The 3,753-nt window shown below is 35.5% G+C and overlaps 1 non-coding gene across 1 annotated transcript; it reads left to right on the top strand.

Moving 5' to 3' along the window:
• Positions 1–2,911: 2,911 nt before the first annotated feature.
• LOC136053369 (U6 spliceosomal RNA) lies at positions 2,912–3,019 on the top strand. The gene has a single exon (XR_010622631.1). It is a non-coding gene; the product is annotated as a U6 spliceosomal RNA (small nuclear RNA).
• Positions 3,020–3,753: the final 734 nt, after the last annotated feature.

The following is a 3,753-nucleotide window of genomic DNA, read 5'->3' as shown; positions in this document are numbered from 1 at the left end:
ATTATTAAAAACCCAGTGAATAAAAGTGTGAGTGATAAGAAATCAACAAATTTTGTGAATATGAGACTGTACTCCTCCATCATTTATTTGTGTTTAAATGATTTCATATATCTCCTAAGAAATTGTTGCTTCTCTTTAGCTGAATAACCCCGAATGAACAACAAATGGAATGATGTATTTCCTCCTCAATTCATGATATTGTAGTATAACAATTATGGGCCACATATAACTGCCCCATACATGTGGCAGTTTAGGGCAGATCAGATCCTAGAAATCTAATTTTCTACATAAGAACAACAAATGTAAAAACTATCTCAAAATATATATTTTTAAACATACTTTTATGTAAGTATAAGACAAAACCAAAAAGAATAACAAAAAAATCCCCAACAACAAACAAAAAAACTAACAGAGTAGGAGTTGTTTCACAGTCTCTGTTTCACAACATTGTTTCAGCAACGTTGTTTTAAAGTTGAAATCAACCACTACAAGTGTAGTACATCTTTTTGATTCTTACAGAGTCATAATATAATGCTGCATAAAATCTTTATATCGCTGTGAATTGTACTCAGCAGGGAGATGTGATTTCTAGCTTTCAAGCTTTGTGTTTCTTGTAAGATAGCTATAAAAAACAATTGCTTCTGAAAAGAAGGATGGCTGAGAAGAAGGAATATGTACTATAAATGAGTAGATAAGTAAAGGAGAGCAATCTATTGGTAGGCTACGAGTAGCACTCTGGTGATTTCCAAATTAAAAAGCTCATGGCCCATCATTTACCTAAATTTGGAAATATATTGTGGGTAGTTGGTTGTAATGGGTCTGGCTGGGATTGTAGCATGGCATTTATTCTCTTTGTAGTAGTTTGTAGGGTGGGTGTGCTTTTCATTTTTTGGTAAAAACAGTGTTGATAACACACTAGTGTTTTTGCTACTTCTGAACAGTGTTTGCACAGCATCAAGGCCTTTTGTCTTTCTCACTCTGTCACCACCACACATAGTCTGATTGAGAGCTTGTGGGAGTCGAGAGTGAAGAGACAAAATTTTTTAACATAAGATAATAGACAAAGCAACAAGCTGAGTCCATAAAAATTAATTTTGAGAAAGCCGCAAGAATAGTTAGATGTCTGGAACAGGAAGAAATGCCACACCTACAGAATGAAAACCACATCTTAACAAGGATTCATTGGAGGATTCTGTGAAAAAAATAATTTAGAAAAAGAATAGTGTCATTTATCAGCATATCTTCTCTAAAAAGGACCAGTGCCATTCACAGAGGGATAAACTGGGCAAGTAAGGTAATGTTTTTATTTAACACGCAATAGTAATAGCATAATGTCACCGGTTTGCGTGACAGTTTGACCTGGTACCGTGACAATTGAGGCAGGGGATCCACGGGCCCACACTCCAGGGAAGGGGAAGGGGAAAAGGGAAAAAAGAGAAGGGAGATGGGCCTAAGAACAAAACAGCGGCAACGATCTGAGGAGGAAAGCTAATTTACTAAATAAGATATCGGAAAGGAAAATAACACAATATAATATAATATAATATAATTGGAATTGAGGCAAATGAATCAAATAAAATGAGCAAGAGAGAGAGTGTCCGATAAACCGAAAGCCTTACGCTAACGCTGAAGGCGGACGGCTGCAACAAACACCCACTGCCAAGCTTGGTCCCGAAGGGAAGAGAGAGTCCTGTGACCGCAGACAGTTTTTATCTTTCCCTCTGGGCGGAAATGCGTAAAAATGCAAAGCATTGCAAAGTCCTCTGGGGAATGTGGTTCTTCTCTTCTGAGACAGGTACACTCAGAACTATCGATGATCCACGGAACTGGAGCATTAACTCTTTAACTCCCAATACACCACATGATGTTATGATGTGGAATATCAGTAATACAACAAAAATCATAAAACCATAACACATAATCATGCATACGTTCTTTTTCCCTTCATAAAAAAATAAAACAAACAAAAAAAAAATTCAACGAGCATTCATCGTTTCTCATTAGAGTACAGCACAAAGAGAAATTACCATCTCTTGATGTCTTCAGTTCAAAACTGGATTTCTCTTGGAAATAGATGCTTCTATCAAACACGAGTTTCTCATTTAAGATAGAAGTAAATGAAATTTACTGTGACCTAGTTGCATTTCCACTGTAAAATCAAAGAAGCACCAAAATCATTTTGCTAGATATAAATAAAACTATCGTGTCAACTCTGAAAAATGAAACTATTTTTGTGTTTGTATTACAAAGTTACCCACTGCCTTTCTCTTTACTTTTTTGAGTGTCATGTCTGAATCTCACAATACAGACTCTATCTAAAATAATTTTATATTTTTCCTTTCCATTTGTGCTTACTGAAAATATTTTTTAAGAAAACAGATATGTAACTGCTGACCTACTAGTGGCCCCTTTGATACATTAACATTTTCTTCTCTTAATGTTTTGGCAATAAATAGATATTATAAAGGATGAACTAATTTCACCTTTCAGATTTCTAAAAATTTAGTTAGATTTAATCCCTACTATAATGAGTTCAATGCTGTTTAGCTTCAGGGGTCACAAAGACCCAGTCTTTCTTGCCTTTGTCACTTGTCAAAAAATAAATATGTTTGCTAAATGATATGATAATTCACTGTACATGCAGCTCATTAATTTGTTGAAGGTTGTGTCTTTCCAGAAATTTGAGTATTTTTAGTTCTTGTTAATAAATGTTATGGTTTTATGATTTTTGTTGTATTATTGATATTCCACATCATAACATCATGTGGTGTATTGGGAGTTAAAGAGTTAATGCTATGGTCTAGTGGTTAGGAGCTGGCGCTCTCACCACCGTGGCCTGGGATCGATTCCCGGTCAAGGATACCCAGAATGCAGCAGAATCATTAACTCTTCGACTGCCAATATGCCACATGTGCTCGCTTTGGCAGCACATATACTAAAAATTGGAACGATACAGAGAGAATTAGCATGGCCCCTGTGCAAGGATGAAACACAAATTCGTGAAGTATTCCATATTCTTTTACTCTACATCAAGGAAGAAAGAAGGAAAGATAGAGAGATACAAATATTTGAACAGGTATCATTAGTTTTTCAATAACTAAAAAAGAACAGCACTTCTTTGGAAAGGTATAAAAATTGAAATAAAAGAAAAGAAAAAAAGGAAATCTAGAGAATTGCATAGAAAGCAGCAACTCTGCAAGTTGGGCTTTTGTTCCAGAGAGCCATTGAAGATGCCTATTAGGACATCTGATTCCAGAGAGCTGCAGAGGATGATTATTTTCTTCCTAACCGAATTTTACGTGAATAGCAAGACTCTTTGGGTAACTTCTGGGACAGTGAACATAATACTGCTTATATTAGAGACTCATTACAACCTTGCTAGTTGAGTGTGTTTTTGTGTCAGAACCAAATAATAAACTTTTAGATTTTAAGTATTAAGTATTCTGCTTGCAGAGTATCTTTACAGATAGCTAAAAAGCATCTGAAGAAAATGACTCTGACAAGAAGAGTTAACAAATTACCTTTTCATAGAAAGGTTAGCAATAAGAAGTTATGCAAGTAATTTAATCAACCTTTGAATGTCTGTAATATAGACACCTTCAGTGGACAGATTTGAGCTAGTCAGTCACTACATCAAAACATGAAGCTTTGGGAGCAAACATTAAAAGCTGGAAGCCACCATTCTTCTAGAAAACCATGCTGTAGTTTCCTTCACTGAAACCTGGTGAAATGATTCCCACTACTGGAGTGTGG

Source organism: Cyrtonyx montezumae, unplaced genomic scaffold (genome assembly GCF_038088225.1).
Source record: "Cyrtonyx montezumae isolate F1298 unplaced genomic scaffold, pur_monq_1.0 scaffold_3, whole genome shotgun sequence".
Taxonomy (NCBI): domain Eukaryota; kingdom Metazoa; phylum Chordata; class Aves; order Galliformes; family Odontophoridae; genus Cyrtonyx; species Cyrtonyx montezumae.
The sequence above is the reverse complement of the archived record's forward strand: the minus strand, read 5'-3'. Positions and strand labels throughout refer to the sequence as shown.